The sequence below is a fragment of the Alligator mississippiensis genome, chromosome 10, assembly GCF_030867095.1.
Source record: "Alligator mississippiensis isolate rAllMis1 chromosome 10, rAllMis1, whole genome shotgun sequence".
Taxonomy (NCBI): Eukaryota; Metazoa; Chordata; order Crocodylia; family Alligatoridae; genus Alligator; species Alligator mississippiensis.
Genome location: NC_081833.1, coordinates 63,526,323 through 63,551,418, shown reverse-complemented (window position 1 = coordinate 63,551,418; position 25,096 = coordinate 63,526,323).

The following is a 25,096-nucleotide window of genomic DNA, read 5'->3' as shown; positions in this document are numbered from 1 at the left end:
AGTTCAACCCCTTGCATTCACACAGGCTATATTATTCCTATACAATCCCAGACAAATATCTATCTAGTCTCTTCTTAAAAAACCCCAGTGAAAGAGATTCTACAGCATACAGCCACCCCCACCTGCTAAGCAACACTTCCCGCTGAGCCAATGCCACACGAGTGCCCTGTGTACAACACTGCAGTAGAGACTGGAGTCTTAGACCTCCCTCTACAAACTCAGCATACACTGTCTCTGACCACCTCTCTCCAGCCCCTGAACATAACGATCATAGGAGCTTTACAGTGGGCACCAAAGTTCATTTTAATCAGGCTCAACGTTTTCACACTCTTCCCATACATGTTTGGACTGCAGGGCACTTTGCCATATATCAGAAAAGAACAGTCAGTTAATCAGCTTGTTACTGGCTTACATTTAATTTCTGGCTCAGCTCTGTTGCGTGCATGGGCACAGCTCCCTGCCTCCTACACATTCTCACATTCGTCCATGTGAAGATACTCCCTACTTCTGTCCATGAGAGGATGGATTAATTACACAGGGAAAGGTTCACATTCACAGTACTGCACATCTGATGGGGGAGAATGAATTAGCAGGAGTCCTTTACTGCAAGGCAGAAATCCTGAGACCTGAGGTAAACTGCAGTGGTCTTGATTGGCTTGTTCAATTTTGTTCTTGGAAATTGGATAACTGCATATAAGACTCACTGAGGAGACAAACTGGATAAAATGTAAAAGACTGCAAACCTTTTCTGGCAGTCTAATTAAAGCCAAACAGGACCTATTAGCCACAAAGTTTATGCCACCCTACCGATTCTGATAGGCTCTTCATTCCAAAGACTGCAAAGAGCCCACATGATCTTCTCCAGCATCACCCAATGAACAGTAGGGTGGCCATTATAGAGGACAGGCCGGTTGCCCTCTGTGCTCTATTGATACGAAACCTGACACCTTTATATCTTCAATAGAAAAATAGAGGACATAATGGCTTTGGGTTTTGTATCAATAGAAGACAGAGTAGCACTAAACCAGAATGTCTTCTATGATAGCCACCCTAATGAACAGTCATCTTCCTCTATCAACCGTCTACTTAATCTCCTTCACCTTCTTCACAAGTGAAAGCTCAACTGCTTGCTGTTCAAGCCATCATGCCTAGCTCTGAGGACATCATCTGTGGCAACACAGAGCCATCTTATATGTAATATATGAAGAAGGAGCATCTCCAATTACAGTGGAAGTTGCAAAGAAATGAAGAGTCGAGGGACAGCATGAAATGCACACTGCCCGCCTAACGAACAGAGATTTTACCAAGGACAAAGAGTTGTGTATTTCATGCAACCTTAACTTTGGCCAATGGGTTTATACATTTCCCTTGAGGCTGTTCTAATTTATTCCTAGAAAATGCCTCAGCACACAGCAGACCTAAGACTAGAAAAAGGCAAATATAAGCCTTACTCCAATGAATACCCTAATCTTTACGTCCATATTGATTTGCGTGGTTCTTCTCAACTGGCTTACATAGGTTCTCTTTGTCACTAGCCACAGATCTAGCTTATATACCCTGTACAATCTTTTCAGTCTGTTCCACAGCAGACTACAGTACAGCCCATAAACTAGAATGTAAGCAGAGTTGTCTATTTGACCTTTTGCACAACACGTTAGTCAATCCACTCTTACTTCCTCTCCTTGATGGTACACTGGATTTATAACCCTTCCCCAAAACCAAAACGTGTATTCTATGTCTGGAAAAAAGCCCTGGAGAAGAGAAACAGATGTTTGTGCAGCAGTAGGTATTCAGCACTTCGGATGCAGAGTCCTGATAAAAGGAATCAATGCAGAATAGCTTGTTTCCAACTAGCGTATTTGTAGTCAGGGGTTACCTCTGCCAAGATCTTACCTTTCTCTAAGCTTTCCAAAGAGCTGACATTAATAGTATGATGCCAGATATATTAATTATATACATACATAGAACCATTCCTTTTAATATTTTTTCCTTGCTTTATCTCTGCATCCACTCCTTAATCATTGAAGCAATGCGGTGCAATAAATTGTGCACTACGTAAGCAAAAGCAAGCAACAGGGTGTGAGATTACCACAGGGTGCATGCCTGCCTCTGGTGTGTTTCAAGGCATACGGTGGCTCTGAACCATTTGAAACAGGCTTCCTTAGAAATGCAGAGCCAACAAAATGTTTTTGAACTGCCAGCCAATTAGAATGCAAGTGCTAAAATTTTAATATCGTAGGCACACAAAAGGTTTGTGAGCAAAACAGTATTACAGAACAGCTTGACATTGCTTGCCTTGAATTATTTGAAGCAGGAAGAGTTAATAATAGAAAAGGGTTGATATGGATAAACTGGTTCAGAAAACATCAAATGCTTATGAATACCTGCCAGTCTGTTCAAAGGGTGGGTGTCTCTCCTACCTGCCCAGTGGCTGGAGATGACTCCGCCAGAGGGAAGTTTCTTCCCTCTACTTCAGAAGTCATTCTTGCTTATACTTGCCTTTTCTTTGACATCCTGACAAACACTCTTGGTTCCTGGCAGTGTGAAAAATGAAACATCATTCCCACCACCTAGCATCTAATAGGAAAAAATATTTTTTTTAAAGTACTCACATATCATCTTACTACATGGGAGACTATAGCTGGCATTGAGTAGCCAGTTCCTCTGTCTTGTCAAAGGTCAGCAGAAGCTGGAAGTACTACAAAGGCACCATACTCAGTGCTTTGTACCGAGAAACAACAGTCCGCCAGCATCTTACAGAGTGAAGCTGACAAGCGCTGAAGGGCATTTCGTTTAGTTGTCTGTGTGGATGAAGCCTCGACAGGCAAAATGTTTAAGAGTGAATGTACTGGGGCCTTCTGACTTCCATCAAATATTTGGAGGACTTCAAGTGGGTGAGGAAAATGAGCAGCACATTTTGTATTATATTTCTCCCTCCTCCTTATACTCTGTTTTATGCCTGTTCTCTCACAGCATCTGCTTAAGCAAACTTGGGTTCATGAAATCTTGTGCTCTCTTTACATATCTTATTTAATCTATAAAAGTGCATATCTACCCTGCCTTCTAGCACATGATGAACATCTTTTTAGTTGCAGGCTTATGGGTTGATGAGTTGTTTTATTATTGTTAGTGCGGTCAGTCAAAAATGGAATTGAATTTTTACATCGTAGATATTCAGCTGTTTGTCCCTACAATGTGCTTTAATCAATGCAAGGTGCCTAAAGCTTCAGATCATTGAGATAGATGAGTGCCATGAAAATTCATAACTCTCTGGCCTGGTTTCAGAGCAGATACAAACATGAAATAAAACCATTTGGAGAACCACAGCCAAAACTAACAATGTAATGATCTTACTGACCCAAGGATAGTATCGATGATGCATCTAAATTTACGCAGTGCTTCAACCAAATCAGGATCTTGGTCAATGTATTTTGTCAAAAACAAACAAACAACCAAAAAAAGTGTTTCGCCACAAAGATAATATTCCCCCTATACAGTGGACCCACACACATCATTAAGACTCCCCCATTGCTTAAATCTGAACTGGGTAGTGTTGCATTGGCTGTACATAACCCCTCAACACAGGGGGCAATTTTGCATCCAGCACAGCGTAGAAATAAATGTTGCCTTTGTGCTGCCATAAAAATGTTTAGGATGGAACAAAGGACAAGCAAACAGACATCCATATGTCTTGCTACACCACAAATAGTGACCACGGTGAAGGTGGTATCCATTTTCTAAGAATCTATGAATTGGTGCCATTATTTAGTGGTAGATGTCTGTTTACTTTATGGTGTGAGAGTGTGGGCAGCCCGGTCCTCTCCATGCTCTCCAGCCTCCGTGGGCAGATGCTCTGGGGGCTCAAAGGGCCCAATCCTGTATGCCCTGAGAATTCCTAGGAAGGATTGGGGCCCTCGAGCCCTGGGAGCACTCGCCTGGCTTTCCTCACTTACTGAGATGTGTCCCTGGGATCTCCGGGGAAAGCTAGACAGATACTCCCAGGGTTTGAGGTGCCTAATCCTGCCCGGGAATTCCCAGAGTGTGCAGGACTGGGCCCCTCAAGCCCCAGAGAACATGTCATCCTTTGTCCTGCAGTATCAATAGGTGGGAAAACAGACATTGTGTCCTTTGCCCAATTAAATGGATCAGCTGTGCCAAGGCACAGTTAAAGTGCTTCATTTGGTGATATCTATTTCTACCCATGGAGCAAGGTTTGCTCCAAGACTACAGATTTGGACAGAAAATATACTGGAATCCCAGAAACACATAAAATAATTCATATGATGTAGTAACGTCATCTCTGCAACTTCTCTTTTCTTTAGATTAATTGTAATTTAGCTATATTTTTTTACCCTGTAATGTGAATCCGTGTAATGTGAATTAGAATACATTAAGGTGGTAAATCGTTTGAATCAAATCTGAATACTTTTTTTTCCTATTTAAGAATTTATGAATCCACCTCCCACCTTCCTGGGCCTGCCTGTAATTGACGCCTTCTGCTCTGCCTTGTTGGAAACAATCTTAGAAGACAGCCTCCCCAAGCCAATTAAGCAGTTTAGAAAAATAAGTACATGCTTTCATCTAGCTGCATTTATAATTTGAACTGTAAAATTGGACTTCACACTCCTGAGACAGAAAAGTTAAATGGAAACATCAACAGAAAAATATTTTACAACTAAACTGTAATAGCATCACTTGATCGGAAGAGTCACATGAAAGTAATGCCAAAGTAGAGTGGAACAGTAAAATAAAGGAAAGACAAAAAATTCTAGAGTGGCTGTGAAAAATACTCTGTATGCTAACCTCTTAAACCAAATCAATTTCTACTCACCTGTGCACTTGGAGATTGTAATTTTATTAAACTTTTTTTTAGTGATCAAATAGACCATGGCATTGACTAAATGTTTTCAATTTTTTGACAGAATTCCTGAAATTTAAAAAAAAGCCAGATTTTCTGCTATAATGTATATTTGCTGAGCACAGCAAAGGGAAACGGAGACAAAGAGGCCAGTTTTAGCTCTTAATGTTGGATCTGGATCAACCATTGCCAGCCTAAAATACACATAACCAAGGGGCCAACTGCCATGTCACAAATAACAGGGACTCAACAAAACCAGAGGCATACTTTGTCACATCTCTAACTTCTCCTCGATACTATGAAGTTGCAATGGGTGGTATGGAAAACAGTTACTCTGACTATATCTCCACTCAAGACTCCTTACTTGCTGGGGAAAACTGTATTCAAAGATCTCACCAGTTTACAGGCCCTTTGCATTGCCTGAGCAATAGAAAATAATTAAATAGGGGAAAAATCAAGGCCCCTGTTTGGGTATTTATAATGCCTAGGCAGTACCAACAATAAACTAAATATCCTAAATTATAGTATTCTGACCCAGAAATTTATCTCAATATCTTTCTTAAACTATTCATATTCCCTTTTTTCCTATCAAATTCTCTCAATTTTCTTTAAGCCAAAATACCATAGTGAAGCAGTAGCAACACCAGTCACAGTTGCAGCACGGCTTCATTTTAGATACTATATGTACTGTGACAGATGTTCTTCTATAATAACAACCATCATTCTTTTACAAATTTGAATTTCCAAACAAAGGGAGGCAACCCCATCTCTGTGTCACTCTGACATAGTAAATCAAAAGGCCTGAGCATTTTTTCTATCACTGCACCTACCATAGGTGTTCCTTATTATTAAATGGCACACTCGTCATGGCTAAGGACAGACATTCAAAAAGCCTGAGCCTGAATTGATTCAATCTTTGCAGTTTAGTCTAACCTGACTAGGCTGAACTGGTTTGAAACTGGACAGGCATTCTCTCTGGACTGAGGAAATTTAGGCACATGCCTGCAATGGCTTAAGCTGGAAGCTTGGGGGGCACTAGAGCAGCCCTCCCTTCCCTGTTGCAGGGAGCTGAGCTGAGTGGGGTGTGGCCAGGCCCCCTGATTAGGGAAGTCTGCCTGCAGGCTTTTTCCCATTGGCTGCTCAAGCGGCAGGAGTGTTGCCAGCCCCCAGCCCTGGGCTAGCACTCTGAGGCAAGGGGGAGGAGGGGGGTTGCAGTGCATGCATCTGTTTATGATACGGAGCCTTTCAATCTCCCTCCCGGCTTTGTCATACTGTCTGCAGCAAACTGACAGGCGAGCAAGCCAGCTGTGGGGCTAATAACAGTTTTTATCACCCAATTAGCAAAACAACAGCCTCTCTCCACATTACTTCAAACTTCTTAAGCAGCTTTCCAGCTGACCTGTTGATTAGCTCCAAAAGCCCTAAGTGGTTCTCTCTGCCTATCCTAGTGAAGTTTGAGAGAGGCATGCACAGACGCTTCTCGGCATTAGCTAGCATGCCAGATGCTGGCTATGTCCCTGCTGTGGCAGAGAGGAGGAAGGGATCTCTGCTTAAGCAGCGAGTGGTGAGAGGGGGTGGGAAGTGGGGGAGGGCACGGGCAAGCCAGCAGACTCAGCTGTGCCTGCAAGTCTGTGCTGAGCTCTAGCCAGGGAGCAGGGGGGAGGGGCCAGCCCTGCTGTGGAGCAGAGAGCCCCAGCCATCCCAGAGAGCATACCGGGATGCTGGGGGGCTCTGATTTAACTTAAACCAGCAAGGGGTTGAGCCAAATCAGTCTGATACTGATTCAACCAGGGTTATCTCAAACTGGTTTCAGCCATTTTCAAACTGGTTTATGCACACTAAATATCTGTTCTGTTACAGGTTTAAACCAGTTTCTGATCACTTAAACTGGTTTATGTGTAATATCTAGCCCGTGTAACCCCCTAGCCCCTGTTATCTCTGTCTTTAAGCAGCCTTGATCCTCTAGCGTTCACCACTTCCCATTCTAGGATTCCCATTCAGTGGTTTGCTACCTCTAAGTTCAATTTGTTCACTTCCAGGCCCAGTAGTGCCGCTTCAAATTTCATTTATCCATTTTGCAACCTACCTGGGCAATAAGGACCACAACTCACTCTTGGATAGACAAGTTGGCTGGGAGCAAGATATGGCATGTTCTCTGAAACTACCCATTTATAGTTTGAAGACATTACTAGACTATCTTGTTCTTTTACCTTTTAAACATATATCAGATGAGTTCTCTCTTCTAGTATAGTCCTTAATAAACTGGCTAAATCACCTTAGTGTCACCTAAGCACTTAAATACTCCAATGATAGGTGCTACAGAAAACCTAAGATAGATAGATGTGGGAGTTAAGACAGAGACTTCAGAGCATCCCTTCTTAGCTTCTGATTATTAGATAACCTCTGCTTGTAAGCACCAACATGCCATAAGGTACAGATTGCACAAACTCCATCTAAAGTTCCTTTCAAAATGAAAGAGAGTGAACACAGAGAGCCACAGACAGTTTAATAGCACAGATAATTAGTGGTCAGAATGTACTTTCCTTTAATACAATTGTTAAAATATCCTAAGTAAATTGCCAGACCACATCCTCTAGCCCTTTGTATTGTCACATGCTGGGAGTCTTTACCTTGATTCTTCTGTCATTTCCTTTCGTGTAAATCCAAACTAATATGAACAGTGTCACTCTAGATATATACCACAGTACTAGAGACCACAATCTGATTTACAGAGATCCTACTAGGCAAAGGACTATTAATAATACAAGGCACATTTGGCCAAATCCAATCCTGACAGGCACCCAGTGCCCTGCCAGTGATTTCAAGACTCTTACCTGGAATTTAAGAGGAGGACAAATTTGGCCAATGGTTTAGATCTGTTCACTCAGGGCATTTTTATATGTGCTCTGGAGTGTGGGGGTCACTTTAATCAGATTTAAAGTGCCCAGGGCATCTCTTGTATCAGCATCCCTGTGCTTCAAAATGGTGGCAGGGGCACTTTATCTAAAGCTTGCTGGACAAGCTTAATTAAAGTGCCCCCGCAGCCATTTTGAAGCATGGGGGCACTGATACATGTTTAACCTGGGTGTACCTGGTTGTGTACTCCCTTCCCCAATTGAAGAGAAATTTTAGCAGGGCAAGTGTGCTGTGGGGGGAAAACTGCTGGCTGTACACAGCTTCCCTTCTTCCCCTGTAGAAAACAAAGCCAGGACACTTTATAACTTAACTATATACAAATGTACTTACATTAGAAAATAAATATCAACAAGAGCATAAATACATATATTTACATATGCTACTACACTTTAAACCTGATTATTCATATATACTTAGCTATTATCACTAAACATACAAATAAATCACTGCTAAATATCAGATAAATAATAAAAGAGGGTCCCAGCAGGCCTTCAGTAATATCATACACTCTAAACTTTATTAAACTACAACTTTACAAATATAAAAATACACTATATATATATTGTGTATTTAGTGTATATATAGTGTATATATATTGTAAAAATATATAGTGTATTTTTATATTTGTAAAGTTGTAGTTTAATATATATATATATATATATATATATCATAACTCTAGCTAATAGTACAATCCTATACTCAATAAAAGCATAAATTTCCAAATATACATAACAATAAAACTAGGGGTATTGTCTATTGATTACTAATCCAGCCTTCAAGATACAGATAAGCAATACAACAATGTTCAGGATTTCAATCAAAATTAAACAGTATTATAAATAGTCACTCACATAAACATCAAATATAGACATACAAATATATACATTCTTCTACTTCTATCTTAAACAACTAGACCAACAAGATCTGACTAAAATCTCCATTTACTCGAACAATCTTAAGCTCTAGCAACCTGCACTCATAAACATACAAAATATAGGGCACACTTTTATGAGATATAATGCACAACAACCCTTAAACACAAGTTAACTCTTCTGGGACACAAAGACCTAGGCTGCCCTGGAGCCTTGGCTGCGTTCCCGTGGCTGCAAGGGGGAGGGAGAAGCTCCTCCGGTGCCCTTCAGGCTTCCCTTTCAGCCCAGCCAAAATATTTCTTAACCACCTAACCTCCAAACCTGGGGAGCCCTGCTCCTTTGGGCTTCCCTTCCAATGGTCAGACTCAGTGACACGGGTGAATTCCCCCTCCCCTGTGGGAGTCCTTTTTCCTGGGGGGGCACTTACAACTCTGGGGCCTTGCTGGAGGGGCCTTGTCTCATCTGGTGAGTTGTTACCTCTTTTGCTGAGGTGCCAGCTGTCTCTGCCTCCCTCTGGGCCCACCGGCTCTCGTGGCCCTGCGCACTGCAGGGTGTGCACCCGAGGGCTTTACTCCTTTTCCCAGGGTTGGAGCCCCAAGCCACCTTGCAGGGTTCCAGGGTCTCGGTTCTGACCAAGACCTTCCATGCAAGGCTTCCTCTTTAAATGCCTGGTCTCGTGCCAGAGGGGCTGTAGACCCAAGCCGCCCCATGCAGCTCCCAGGGCCTCAATCCACTCCCAGACTGCTCCATGCAGCACTGCCTGCACTGCAGCTTCCTGGCTTCATGCTAGAGCTGGTGACCCAAGCCCCGTCATAGGGCTCCAGGGTCTTGGCTTGTGCACTGCCCGTGCACCAACTGGCTTGGACCCAAACTGCCCCATGCAGCTCCTAGGATCCTGGTCCAACTTGGACTCACCATGCAGTGCCACCTGCACTGACTCCCCCTGGTGTCATGCCAGGGGTTGGAGACCCAAGCCACCTCAAATGGCTCCCAGTGTCCCACCCCATGCACTGTGCTGTGCACTGCTCCTCAGGAGTGGGGCTGGGACATGGCCGCTTGCTGCTCCCCATCCGGTGATGGGAAGGAGTCTTTGGGCTCTTCTGAGGGCAAGCACATTCACCCTGCTGGGCAGCTCTCCACAGCTCTTCTTTTACCCGCTCTCTTCTCTGTCCCTTGACGTAGCATATGCGTGTGCCAGGCAAACTGTTCTTTTATACCAGGAGCAGGCAATTATTTTGGGCAGAGGGCCACTTACTGAGTTTTGGCAAGCCATCAAGGGCCGCATGACAGGCAGCCAGGGGCAGATAAATATTAATTTTCTACATTTTTTAGGGCCCCCCCCAGGCCAGATAAGACATCATGGAGGGCCGCATCTGGCCGCCGGGCCACATTTTGCTCACCCCTGTTTTATACCCTCCAGAGGCTCCGCCCCCAGATTGCAAAGGGACCAATCAGAGTGAAGAGCAGTATAGTCCTCATCCAGGTCCAGGCTCCTTGCCTCGCCCCAGGCAGGGGCAGGGCAGCTTTTTCTTAACCACCACCTGATTGGTGGAAATGCTCCACCAATGGCTTGAAGCCCTTTTGGGTTGGAAAGCCGGGCTGCTACTGGCATGCCCACCACACATGAGATGTGGAGGCTGGTTGGAGCATAGTAATTACCCCATTCCAGCAGACTTGATGAATTGAGTCTGCTCTGTTGCGCTGTAATTACAGCACGTTGGAGCAGCCTCCCAGCTCATGTACAGACACCCTCAATGCTCATATCTTCCATTACATATTGGGATTCCCATTAACAGTAACTACATAGTCACTGCTCCCCTTTGGAGAATCAGCTGTGACACACACCTATCTGTTTAGGAAGGCCCTGCAGGTTGATCTTGTGCATGCAACACCAAGTCACTCAAGGAAATGGAGCAGTCAGCTTTCTTCCATGGAAGAAACTCCTATGTAGTTCACAGTCATTCATGTCACTTAAACTCCAGGCATGGTAAAACATCACTTCCCTTTGAACAAATACATGGGTGAAAGTTTATCTGTAGAACTTAAATCATACTGAGACAGGACATTAAAAAAAGTCTTTCTAAAAACTCACCAGTGACTCACTTGGAAGCACCCACTCGAAAGATATTTTGGTGCCAAAACGTCTCTGCAGCCTGGTCATTTTTGTTGTGCTCCTCTCTTTGTCAGTTTGCGCGCATAGTTATTGAATATCACTTTGAAGTGGGTCCCCTAAATTAAAGTTAACCATTGTAGCCCTATAGATAACTTGGTGAAAAGCAGCATATTGCCTTCTTTTAAATTAGAATGTTATTTAAAAATTAATTGGGTTAGAACAGTGACACTGTGCACTGAGTAATTGAGTGAAAATTGCTATTATACAGAGACTGCCATCACTGTATAATTAGTATACTGGCAGCCCCTACTTTAAGCATGAATTCTCTGCCCTGCAACTGCAGAGGTCAGGCTGTTCAAGTGGCCCTTAAAAACAAAGACAGCATTCCTCTTTTGATTTTCATTTAAACTTACAGAGCTGTAGACCCCTGGGTGAAACAAACAGAGGGGAAGGAGAGAGGGGAGAAAATAAAGCAGCAGAAGTGATGAAGGATAAAGTGATCAAAGTTCTCTGATGAACTTTTATGCATTGCATGTTGCTACAAGCTAAGCAGTCTCCATTCCACAATTCAATCCTACCCTGGAGAGCTGCCTGTATTTTCTCTCTCCTCCGGCTGCCCACATAATTGTTCTGCCTAAGCAATACCAGCTTTTCTGTTAAGCTTGTTTTCTTTAGTTTTGAATCCCAGTGTCTGTCCTGTGCTAGTTCAAATGTTTTTTTTAAATATTATACTTAAAAAAAAAAAGAAAGAAAAAAGCCTGAATTCAGAGCTCAGACAATAATGAGACCACATGATTGTTCAGCCTCAGCATTTCTTTGGTTTTACAGAAGCCTGTGCTAGAGCTAATACTGTGCAGTGGATTTTCAATGCATCTAATGAGAAATAATCTAGGATCAAGCTCTCAGTAACCTGTTTCAGGTTAATATTGGGCAAATCTCAAATGGTTTGGATAGCTCCGTTCAGCTGAGATTTATCCTTTCTGGTTCACATACTGATCCGGAACTTATTTGAAACCTTGTAGAAAAAAACAGCCCCTCACAGGAGTTCAGTGCCTCTTCTCCTGTTCTTGAAAGCAGAGAGTTGTGCAAAGGAAATATGTATTTTTGCAGCATCTGATTTTCAAAAGAACTTGGTAGGTACCCACAAGATGGGCCAAAGTCCTTAGTTCCCAGGAGTTGCCATCAACGGCAGAGTGTCAGTTTGCTTGCTGCTTCATTTTGGTGCCTGAGCAAGAGGGAGGTGGCTGGGGAGACGGGGAAGCGGGGGGCTTGAGGTGGGCAGAAGATGTTTAAAAAATAAAAGACAAACAAAAAAAGCCTGGCTCCTAGAGTTGGTCCAGGCATGTTTTGACTATTGGAAAGCTACAGAAACCCTACGGCTTACGAGGTTTAAGGACTTTCGGTTAAGTTCTTTTCGAGTTTGGGACTTGTCATCATTACTGCAGGCCAAGCTCCTTATTCAAGTCACCAGCTCCACTCTCTCTAGTACCTAGGTGATTTTTGCAGGTCTGTTTTCAGGGGAAAAGTAACTAGGGAGTGACCCTTCTTAGCTGATGAGGTCAAAGCCCTTCCTGGCATAATGACCATCCACTCCTAAAGTGTCTTGCTACAAGCTAAAGCATTAAGATGAAAAAAGAAAGGACTTCTCTGCCCTTTAACATGGGTTTATAAACAAAAGTATCCGCTGCTCACAGGGGTCCAATCTAACTCCCATTAAAATCATTATGGAAGGCTTTGGTTCCAGTGGAAGCCCCAGAAACGTCAGCCTGGTAGAACAAAGAGATGCCCAACTACTCCATAAATGTCTCAAAAATCCCAGTAATCAGAGCCCAAGCTGGTGTAATAGCACAGCCACAATATCTGATTTCCTCAGATACATTCAACGAGTATCCTGAACTCTCTGTGCACACATGTGTCCTGTCTGGAGCCAAACCATAATTTTGCCTGTCTCTGAGGAAGCCACAAACTAATTTCACAATCCTGAAGCAAGGAAAAATGAAACGGGGGAGTTTTCCACTGGAGCAGACAACATTCCTGCTAGAGGCAGCCGCAATGCATCTGAACACTGACCTCTTGTGTTAACAGCGTATTCGATCAATCCAGCACTCACCTTCCCCAAAAGAGCTTCTGCTGGCTAATGCAGTATGTAGACAAAACAAGTCAGCCGACTCCGTAACATTATTAGCATAGCAATTGGTACGCACAGCAGGAACTTAGTCCCTCCCGTGCAACATTTAGGTTGCATGAAGCACAGAACTTTCAAAAGCTCGTGGGGCCAAACCGTGACTTGCACTAGTGAGGAAGAACTCCTATTTTGTCACTCCCTGGGACACACAGAAGCAGCTCTGCTCAAAACCGAAGTGCCACAGCTGCTTACTCCTTCCCAAGCAGATGGAGGGTCACTGTGCAGGAAGTTAGCAACCTTCTACTGGTGTACGCATGCAGTAAATCATTATGCCAGACAGCAAGGAGATAAGAGGGAATTCTGAGTCAAGCCACAGGGATTTTAAATTCTTTGGAGGCAGAGACTTTTTGTTCTGTATTTCCAGACTTGCAATCTTGATCATGATGAGGTTTTTAAACTGCAACCACAACACAAATAATTAACTGGAAAGCAAGGCAGACCTAATATCTTCATCATTTGTGAGGTTTGCAGTAGTTAAAGGTCATTCTCTATTGGAGATTATTGTTCTGTGGTATTTTAAAACAAGACTTAGAAGGGCACTAAAGACCTATTCCAAAGCCACTGAACTCAGCGTTAAGTTGCCTATGGATTTCCGTGTCCCTATGGCGTCTGAATTCATAACTCCCTTTTGGACTTTTCATTATTTTATACAAAAGTTTTAAAAAATACCAAATTTCAGCCCAGCAGGAATTTTGAACATGAAATTCTATAAAACCCCAGAGAATGAGGGTTTATAATTGAAATGTGTGCACAGCTGTAGCTAAAGTATTACTGTGGTGGGGTGACCAACAACAGAGGAACTCAAATTAAATCGAGGATCCAGGATAAGTTTTGTTCAGTCCTAGCATTAATTTTAGAGCCAGGAAATTAATTTTCTGGGTCTGTGTTTTGGGGTGGGGGGAGTTGTTGTTTGTTTGTTTTCTTGCTTTATGATCCTGCATCATGAAGTGAAAATCAAATTAGACTGCAGAAGATGAAGACAAAGACAATTTCTATTGCTTATTCATCCACATATAATTCTGCAAATAGCAGGCTCATGAAATTAGCATAATTTTTAACCAAATAATCAGGTTCTCTGCCCTTTTATATAATTTCCAATATAGCTTCATATTTTAGGGTGTTTGTTATTGAAACTGCCTCATGCCCTCTTTGCAGAAGCACAGTTATGTCCACTTTACAAATACGAAATCATAGGGCCTTTTAACACATATATTTGAAATGGAGAATATTTTGTGGCATAAAATATATCCAAACATGTCACATTCTCATCTTCAAGAGCTCCCTGATCAGGATATAAGAACAGTTTTAGTGTCTTGAGCTGAATAATTTTTCAGCATGATAGATAGCAATATGGTAAAGAAGTGACCCATAACTTGGAAGATATAGACCCTCCAACAACGTAAATCCTTCATTGGGTGGAAATAAATTAGATCACGCCGATGCCCAGCAGAATATACTGTACTTTCATGTACTGCATTAAGTATTCAGTACTTGCTTGACCTTTGTGTGTATTTGGTAAGCTGAGGAGTTTCAAAATCTTGAGTCAAAAACGCATGCGAGTTGCACAGCCTCCTGAAAGAACTGCGATTTCCAAGAAATATCAGGATCCAAAGCGCACTTTCCTTAAACTGTAAGACCCCCTACTTGTCTCAGCTGGGATAGCTCCAATGAAATGATCCATCGGGTGGGTATAATTGACTCTTTGAAGTCAACAGAGAGTGTAATTAGGCCAAATTACACTAATGAGGATCCACCTCAGTGCTGTAGGTTTGTCAACCAAGAATTAAAAATTATTTTCATGAGAGGTTACGGTTCACCAAAGAGGAGGCCAGCCTTTGGCAATGGAGCTGAAAACTTTGAGCTGAATCACAGAGCAACGGTACTTTATTTTTATCTTCTGCATTTTAGCTCAACATTGTTTTCCCACTGTGTCTTGCCTTTAGATGTGTATTATGTTCTTGTTTGAGCACAGTCCTTAAGAGACTGGTAGCCCTGAGGGACTCATCTGCTTGCAGTGCTATAGTGTGCTCTACAGTAAAGTAAGTACTTTTACACCATACTAGATGCAAAGCTATACTACAATATATTGTTACTTCCTATTGCAGCTGCATCATCCAGCAGAGCCTCTTCCACATTTTGGCCTCCTAACCAGGACCGAAACAAGGAATTTGTGCACAGTGTAACACCCATGAAACAGCAGTACAAAAGTGAACAGCCAAGTTTTATGGCAAGTTGTTCCCAGCACTGACTAAAGTAACATATCTGAGCTGCCTGGGGGAAAAGCATCTAATTGGTTAAAGATTTGTATTTATCACCATCTTTAGTGGCAACTGCTGTTGATGGAGGTGGGAAGCTTTCAAAATGCATATGTGGAAAGTTTCTCTTTAGATACGTTACTGTAGTTACTGGTTCATTTTAAAAAAGAGGCATATTGGCCTTTAAAAACAAGATAAAAATCAACAAAAAATATATATGTCAATCAAGGCTTGGTTCTCTATCAACAGGAATTTCCAATGTGCGCACTGTTCTGGTATTCATCCGTCAAAGAATCTCTCAAAATCTATCTGGAAAATGGCTTTTTTTTAAATAATGTTGGGAATTGTGAAGCCATCCTAACAGACAAATCCTCCTCCCTGCTCCATGGCTACAAAGGCCCCTAGATATAGCAACAATCTGCAAAGGGGAGAAAAGGACTGAATTTGAAGAGACTTCTCCTCCTCTTTGTACAGCTCTCCTTGAAAGCTATTTGGACCCTTGCAGAGATGAGGTGGGGGGTTTCTGGCCTGTTCCTGCATAGATACAACAGCCATTCCACGTCTCCAGAGCTTAACCGTTGGCTACACTGCTGATCCTCTATATCCCTACAGTCTGTTGCAAGACATCTTACCCAAGCCATTGACTGAGTTCTAGGAATGGTCAACAGCATTGGATCAAGCTTCTCGAGAACTATTTTCTTATCCCAGGCGCCCTCTATGTGTTACAAGTATCACACAATTAACAGCAAAGCTACCAGCTAGATGTGCAAAGTACCTATAACACTGTTTATTTGCACACGTATTTAGGTCTCCCCTATGGCTGGGAACCCTGTCAATTGACAGGGTTCCCAACCACAGGGATGTACCATCCCCAGCCAGGGTTGAGAGTCCCACAATTGAAAAGACTCTCAGCTCCAGCAGCTGCAAACTCTGGGACCTGCAACTGCCAGAGTCCCACATCTTGTGCCTCCTTGTACTGGGAACCAGCTGGGCTCTGGTAGCCACAGGGAGTGGCTGCGATCTCCCAGCCTCAGGGGTTTCACAGACCTCTGCTGTTGGAAGACCATGGCAACTGCCTTTCCCAGCCACAGGAGTACATGAGGCATGCCCATAGCTGGGAACCCATCAGGTGAGGGGGCTCCCAGCGGTGGGAGCTTTCTTTTTGCCTGCAGCAGCAATAAAGCACAATGCAATCTAATGCATGCAAATGTGGCATGGGAGGAGGTGCGATTGTGTGAATCATGCATTAAATCCCATTGCACCTTTACCTGCACATGCAGTGGGGCCCTGAGGCAGGCCTTCTCTGACACCTTCACTTTCCAGCATTTAACATGCTTCAACATTTGGTTTTCTGAGAACTGAAGATGTAGAGAATGCAATATGTTCTCATACAGTCTTTGTTTGCTTGCTGGGGGATTTTTTTTAAATTCTTGCCATTCCCCTAGAGGCTGTTGCTTGAACACAGCCATATAATGGTTCTCATTATACAGGGGTGCCTGTTGAAAAAGTTTTTACCACTGCACAGTAATCTGTAATAAATCACTCATGTACCTGTCAGCTTAATCTTCATTACAATCTATTACTGCAAAGATTTCTATAATCTGACAGTAGATTTACTGGGTATAAATGACTGCCTGAGGGCTGAATGTAATCAGAGATGGGACAGAACCAAAGTACCCATAGCTCATTAGTACTTGTAGAGAGAAGTGTGTGAAAAGTTCTTGCCATTGGTGAAACTCATGGGGAGAAAAAAAGACCCCAAAAGTACATTTCCCCATTAGCTTTGCAGGATGTTAGGGATTTGCCACATACAATGCACATTCCATAGCATTAGTCCAGCTGATGGTGCACAGACATCTGCTTTTGCCTTTGGAGAGTGTGTTCATGAAAAGAAAGGCTGTTTTTACTAGCTTAAGAGTGCTGTCCAAATTTCTGGATTTTTTTTTTTAAGCAAATTGTTTGTGAAGTGAGACTTATTTCTATTCTGTGCCCTTTTAGAAAAAAACCTAAGACAACAAACAGAAATAAACATTTGGCTCATCAAAATTCATATTGTCACAAGGCAGCAAACTGCTGTTTAAGCCTCTTCACAGACACTTTGCCCCCACTGGAAATTTTGTTTCCTTGGTTACTATCAACAAAAGAAGGCACAAAATTGCAAAACTCCAATGCAAGGACACAATACAGGGTTGAATCCATGCAATCCCATCTTTCTCCAGCTATTGTTAGGTCCAGCCATACATTCTGTGCACGCCAGTCTCAAGGCAAACAGGTTGCTCTTTCAGCAGCTTCCCCATCTGGAACCATCTCAGACTCTTAACCCTATGTCCTTGGTGCAAATGACAGTATTGTCATTCTTAAAACGGAGGTGGAAGTGCTCATCCTTCTGCAAAAGCAACAGGGGCCTCTGTCTTTTGTTGACGCTGTACTTAGTTGTGGTGAGTGGGTAGGTGAGGTCACACATTCATTCCTCAGTCTGGGTATTTTAGGTAACCACAGTACAACTAAGGCTTGTGCTAAGGAGCTACAAACTGTGTATCCTAAGAGATGTGTATACACGTGTCTGAGGAATGAATTTCATTTACAAACAGGTAGTATACTAAGCAGAAAATACTAAAATTATGTGATAGTTACGTCCCTTAACTGCAAAAAAGTAACTGAGCTTACTGGACACACAACACACATGCCCACTTTGTACTGAAGATGAACACTGCAAACAGCACAGCTAGTGTAGCCACCTTTTTAGAAGATGTAAGTACTGAAAAAAAGTGTTTTCACTATTTTTACTGAAAAAGCGACTGGTGGGTATATGTAGCCATGGCTAAATCTATTTGGCTATATGTAAATCACGCAGGGAAGTCAGATGATCTGTGGTAACTTTCCACACTTACAGAAACATTCACAAATATGAGACCACAACTATGCTGTATTTGTCATGAGGCCTCTGTTTCTTGCAGATCCTGATTCTCTCTGGGTTTGGCTCCATGGATTTCTTCTGATCTCATCTGTCCTCCCTGTCTATTGCTTCCCCAAGTGTAGCTGAGCTTCCTTACAAGCAGACATCCAAACTGTTTTCAGTTTTCTCATACTTCAGCTACTTCCTTTTCTTTCTTTTGTTTTTAAAATTGCTGTTCCTCTTGCTACAGACTCTCTCCCACTCTTTTGGATGTTCCTGGTGGCACATACCACTGTCCTCTTTTTAAGGGGCCACATCCTTCCCTGGAATCCCTATCAGCACTGTAGATTTTCTTTCCACATTTATCTTGATGTGGCCTGTCAAGGCTACATCACCTCATCCTTATTATCAGCGTAGGTCACCTTCTGCAGAAGACATACAAAGAAATAGAATCATAGAAAATGAGGGCTGGAAGGGACCTCAGGAGGTCACATCTAGTCCAACCCCTACTCAAAGCAGGACCATCCCCAACTAGATCAGTTCAGCCAAGGCTTTGTCTAGCCAGGTCTTAAGAATCTCCAGAGATGGAGATTCTGCAACCTCTCTGGGTAACCTGTTCCAGTGTTTACTACCCTCCTAGTGAGAAAACTCTTCTTAATATCTAACCTAAACTTCCCTTGCTGCAATTTGAGACCGTTGCTCCTTGTTCTGTCATCTGCCACCACTGAAAACAGTCCAGCTTCATCCTCTTTGGCAGTTGAAGGTTTCTCTTAAATCCCCTCTAAGTTGTCTCTTCTCTGTACTAAATAAGCTCAGTTCCCTCAGTCTCTCCTCATAAGTCATGTGCCCCAGCCCCCTCAGCTCCACTGAACTCTCTCCAATTTGTCCACATCCTTTCTGTAGTGGGGGGCCCAAAACTGAACACACTACTCCAGATGTGGCCTCACCAGTGCTAAAGAGAGGGGAATAATCACTTCCCTTGACCTACTGGCAACACTTCTACCAATGCAGCCCAGTATGCTGTTAGCCTTCTTTGCAACACTGGCACGCTGCTGGCTCATATTCACTTTATTGTCCACTGTAACCCACAGGTCCTTTTCTGCAGAGCTGCTGCCCAACCGGTCACCCCCAGCCTGTGCTGGTGCATGGGACTGTTCTGCCCTAAGTGCAGGACTTTGCACTTGTCCTTGTTGAGTCTCATGAGATTCCTTTTAGTCCAATCCTCCAATTTCCCTAGGTCACTCTGAATCCTAGCCTCCAGCACATGTACTACTCCCCCCAGCTTTATGTCATCTGCAGACTTGCTGAGGGTGCACTCTATGCCACCTTCCAGGTCCTTCATGAAGATACTGGACAAAACCAGCACCAGGACAGACCCCTGGGGCACTCCACTTGATACCAGCTACCAACTAGACATTGAGCCATTGATTAGTACCATCTGATGCTGATGATCCAGCCAGTTTTCTATCCACCTTACAATCCATTCATCTAGACTGTACTTGCTTAGATTTCCTGGGAGACTGTATCAAAAGCCTTGCTGAAATCAATGTATACCACATTCACTGATCTCCCCACATCCATACAGCCAGTCATATCATCATAGAAGGCAATCAGGTTGGTCAGGTATGACTTGCCCTTGGTGAATCCATGCTGACTGTTCCTAATCACCTTTTTCTCCTCCAAGTGCTTAGAAATGGATTCCTCAAGGATCTGCTCCATGATTTTTCCAGGGACTAAGGTGCAGCTGACCAGTCTGCAGTTCCCTGGATCCTCCTTTTTTCCTTTCTTAAACATGGCCACTATATTTGCCCTTTTCCAATCATACGGGACCTCTCCATCAGTTTTCAAAGTTGATGGCCAGTGCTCTGCAATCACATCACTCAACTCCCCGAGCACCCTCTGGATTGCACAAAATCCTTTTTGTGATTTAGTTTACTGAAGAGTGGCCTAAGCAAGATTGGTCTTCTTCCATACTTACTAGTCTTCCTGCACATCAGAATGGTTTGTTCGTGAGCTCTCAGTAAGGCTACTTTAAAGTACAGCCAGTTCTCCTAAACTCTCCCCCTCAGACTGGCTTCCCAGGGGATCCTGTCCATGAGTTCCCTGAATGAGTTGATGTCTGATTTTCTGAAGTCCAGGGTCCTTACTCTGCTACTCTCCATCCTTCCTTTTTTCAGACCCTGAACTCTTATCTTCTCATGGTTGCTGCTGCCTAAGTTGCCATCTACTACTATGTTCCCCACCAATTCAACCTTGTTTGTGAGCAGCAGGTCAAGAAGTGCATGGCCCCTAGTTGGCCACTCCAGCCACAAAGAAGAGGTGCGAAGGAAGGTGGAAGCACAAGGAAGTTGTCCCCAATACTGTTCAACAACTTCCTAGATTGCCTGCGCACTGTTGTATTGCCCTCCCAGAAGTCAGGGTGTTTGAAGTCCCCCATGAGAACCAGGGCCTGTGATCACAAAATTTCCACTATCTCTTTGAAGAAAACCTCAGCCACCACTTCCTTCCATCCATGACATTACCCTTGTTGCTCTCCCCTAGCCCAGAGACTTTCGACAGCCCTATCTCCAGTTTCATACAGGAGCTCTGAGCTATCATAGGGCTCTTCATATAAAGTGCAACTCCTCCTCCTCTTCCCCGCTGCTTGTCCTTCCTGAACAGTTTATACCATTCATGACAGTGCTTCAGCCATGCAAGCTCCCACCAAGTCTCTGTTATTCCAGTACATCATAGTTCTGTGACTGTGCAGGGATTTCCAATTCTTCCTGCTCATTTCCCAGGCTCCAGGCATTTGTGTAGAGGTAATTGAGGTAACTGGTGAATTGCCCTGATTTCTCAGGAAGTATGAGAGCACTTCCCCCGTTACTCCCTCATGCTTGCTCTTACGCCAGATCACCCACTTACCTCATGGCTTTAGTCTCCATCCCCTGGCTAACCTAGTTTACAGCCCTCTTCACTAAGTTAGCAAGCCTGTCTGTGAAGATGGTCCTCCCTCTCTTCATCAGCTGGATCCCACCTCTTCCTAGCAATCCTTCTTCTTGGAACATCATCCCATGGTCAAAGAAGCAAAAGCCCTGCTGGCGACACCACCGGTGCAGCCAGGCATTGATCTGCAGGATGCACCTGCTCCTGCCTGGTCTCCTTTCCTTGACTGGAAGGATCGAAAAGAACAACTGAGCCCCTTCACCCTTGCACCCAGAGCCCTGTACTGACTTTTGATCTGCTCAGGGTCTCCCCTAGCAGTATCACTGGTGCCCACATGGATGAGCAGCATGGGGTAGTAGTCAGAGGGCGGGATGAGTCTTGGTGATCCTTCTGTGACATCTTGAATCCAGGCTCCGGGCAAGCAGCAGACTTCCTGGGACAACAGGTTAGGTCAGCAGATGGATCCCTCCAATCCCGGTAGAAAAGGGTCTCAAACCATGACCACCTATCACTTCCTCTTGATGGCAGTGATCTTGATCCTTCCCATCTTGGGGAGGCCTGGCCTGTCCTCCTCCATGAATAAAACATGCTCCTCAACTCATGCTCCATATCTATTCTCCAGATGAACAGCTGCAGGTGGGGATGAAGATTTCTGCTTGCTGCCAGAGGTCACAAGCTTCCACTTTCCCGGGAGTCCATATCCTCTCCCTTCTCTAGCGGTGCCCGTGGCAGTTCTTCCTCCACAGTCCCAGAGGTGTCCTCCAGCATCAAACTGATGAACTCCTCATGGCAGAGGATGTTTCAGAGCCTCACCACATCCTCCTGTAATTCTCTTGCCTGTTCCCTGAGAGACACCACCAGGAAGCACCGCTCACACCACAGGCACTTCCCCATCTAGCCGTCACCGGAAGGAACCCTCAAGCCACAGACACCACATTGCCAAACCCAGACCCAAGTGGAAGTCTCAATGGTGAGCGGTCCTGCCTGGACAGAAACCTCACAGGTGCAAGCAGAGACAGTGATAGTGGCTCTGGCATTGCAATATCCTCCAGCCATTTCCCTGGGTCTCTTAATCTGCCTCTTCCCTCTTACTGCCCTTCTTCCAAGCACACCTTCCCTAGCAAACTCACCTGGAAGCTGGCCTGTTTACTGTTCCTTGGCCCCAGAGGGCTCCTTTTCCCCTGCTTTCTCACACCAAACTGAAAGGCTTTCCCCTCAAATGGGTGCTGGGGAGGCACAAAATGACCTGCCAACTCACCAGCCAACTGCCTGCAAACTGCTTGCCCTGTTTGCTACCCCTGTTCACTGGCTTGAGGCAGCGTACGGAAGCAGTAGTACTTCCTGCTCAAGGGATGTTCAAAACAGACAAAGCCCCAAGTGCCCAAAGCCCAATGCTGTGTAAGAAAAAAGCCAGGAATTGCCTAATTTTGGACTAAGCTGTTAGAAATGGCCTTGGAGCTGACCTACGAAAACACTGATCCAGACCGACTGTTTACTGAAGCTAATGATTTCTTAGTGCTTTAAAACAACTTCTTTTTTGCCATCATTTTCTGCTAATTAAGTTGGCCTGTTGGTGCTATGAAAGGACAATTGTGCTCAGGGCAGTTGACTTCCTCCCAATCTACAGATGGAATTTGTCTCCTCTGGGCATGCAACCGAAACAGCCCAGATATTCAAAGTTCAAGAATTCTGCTGCTTTGCCAGCAAAGTGATTCAGCCAACTGCTAATCTGTGCTTCAAGATATCACACTCACACAAGATAACATCCAGAACTCCATTTACTTGAAGGATTTCTGCGACTCCCCCATATTCCAGAAATAAGAGCTGAATAAGATCAAATAATCCACACCACAGTCGTTCAACTTCAGCTTTGTAACTTTTCTAAATTTTAAGGGTGGCTTGACATACAACGGATTAAGTCCTTAAATAACAAATACTTTTCCTCCAAATTTTAAATATGTGGTTTGGTTATTTCCACTTCTGTTTATTTTATAATAATACTTTAACAGGATAAATATTTAAAATAGGAGGAAAAAATGTATTCACCATGGTGGTAAACATATTTTTTCTGTACTATTCAACTCCTCTTTGGTATTGCTAAAGATACCTGTAGGAAAATATGGTTGCAGGATTCTTGTTTATCCCTGCCTCCCAATTCAAATACAAAATGACCACTTTTCAGATGTAGTGTAAGGGTATAGCACAATAAATCCAGAAATCCAGAAATTAATGAAATATATAAAACCATGGTCCATCCATGTTCCGGGGCTGCTCCGACTTGGTTCCACGTGCAGTGGAGGGGCTGGCTGAGGCAGGAGGGAACTTCAGTGCGGGCTAGCTGGTAGGCAGCCCCCATGCTGAAGCACTCTGTGCCCCAGCCAGCCACTCTGCAGCACATGGAGTCCATCAGAGCAGCCCTGGGTTGGCAGGCTGACCCCTGCCCCACCTCCCCAGGGTCCTCTGCCAGCCTGGGCTGCTCCAACCGGGCTCCATGTACTGCAGATGAATAAACTCAGACAAGTAAGCTCCAGAGTTCATTCATATGCATTCATTGCATGTGTAGACACACACTGTCTGCTCTGCAAGCTGCATTCTAGACAGCATTTACATTATTCCCCTTGCCAGTCCTCTCTGCCATTCTTTCACTCTTTCCCTTCACAGCCTCACTCCTTCCTTTGACTTCCTGTTCACTTACCTCCTCCCAACAAAACTCCCCCTAAAGAAGAATCCATGCAGCAAAACTGCTGTGGCAGTAGCATGGTATTTTGTATAGTCACTTAATGTTATATCCTTTTCTTCTCCTAGTCAGCCTTGCCTATTTAGACTCCTTGGGACAGGACTGTCTCATTTTTTATTAGGCCCATGTCCGGCACAAAGGACCACCTCAACTTAAGGGGCCTCAGTGCAATTCTAATACGAGTAATAGTATGGCTTCTGTATCTCTCTCTAAAACTGTTTGTTTTAGTGCATGTTTATTTCAGCACAAAAGATGCTGGCCAGACATTTGCATTGCATTATTTTCATGCTTCAGGGAAATCTCAGCTGGGGATTGATGTCACTTGCTTGAAATATTTGCTGTAGAATAAATTTTGCTTATTCTCCAGCTAGTAAATAAGTAAACACAGTGCCAGAAATATAAAGGGACTCTTCTCAGCTCTTTCTGCTGTGGACAGTGCATGCTGCACCCTTCATAGAAGTGGTTTTGTCAGCTTTTGGCCCTGTAACCTGGCCCTTACTTGGATGCACACACACACGTGCACTCATGCATGTACCAAAACCCAGTCCAAGTCCCTGAAGTTAAATTCCCCATGTCTTCAACAACAGCTGGATTTAGGACACTAAATTGCAGACCTGCACTGGGACTGATGTAAGAGTAGTCATTAGAACCTGTGGATACCAACCCTGTTTCCCTTCTTGTAATTTAAGTCAAGCAGCTGGAGACAAGAGATATAGTCCAGTCTCCTCCTATCATTTGCTTCACTCCTGAACTCACATGGCATTGCATTATCCTTCAAAAGGGTCAGCACTGATCAGCCTCTATACCCATGCCCTCTTAACCCTTCTTGCCCCTTTGCACAACCAGACTGGTATCTGTCTCCTGGCATATCCACCCAGGGACAAAGCACTGGTTAGCTCTAATATGCAACAGGGAAAACTGATTTAGAGTGAATGCATTATAGGCACAATTCAATCCTCACAATTACATTTGCATCTGTTCATCAGCATTTGCCAGCATTATTACATCAAGAACATCATGGGTGTAGCCATACTGTAAAGGCCCTTTTGTGCTCTGGGTTGCCCTTCATGTGCCAGAGTCAGTCCAAGAAAAAAGCTTTCACTTTTCTCTCCAAATTAGAAAATAAAAGAATTGTTAAAATTCATTCAAATGCAGATATTTTACCGTCCAGAAAACAATTTCAGGTTTTTAAATGCACTGAAAGTACATGGGATGAAAGACTCATTCCAATGTCAGAAATATCGTTGAAATGCTGATGGAACATTCTTCATTATGGATTTAACATTAAGAGCTAGTGCTGACTGGAGTGAGAGGATGAAAAAAACACTGTGTTACTCTT